Source organism: Podarcis erhardii (genome assembly GCF_964252035.2).
Source record: "Podarcis erhardii genome assembly, chromosome: 13".
Lineage (NCBI taxonomy): Eukaryota > Metazoa > Chordata > Lepidosauria > Squamata > Lacertidae > Podarcis > Podarcis erhardii.
Genome location: NC_138502.1, coordinates 14,845,761 through 14,845,970, shown reverse-complemented (window position 1 = coordinate 14,845,970; position 210 = coordinate 14,845,761).

Below are 210 nucleotides of genomic sequence, written 5' to 3'. Positions count from 1 at the left end.
TCTCGCGCCCGCTCGGGCCGATGGAACGCCAGGGCGCGATTGGAATCAGCCGGGAGGGGGCGGGGCCGGGGGCGGGGCCCGGCTTATAATGGGCGGTCCGGTGGGTGGGCGGGGCTTCCAAGTGGGGAGAGGCGGCAATAAAGAATGGGCGGGGCTTAAACGCGACAGGGCGGGGCTGGGGATCTGAGTTCCATCGAAGCCAATTTAAGC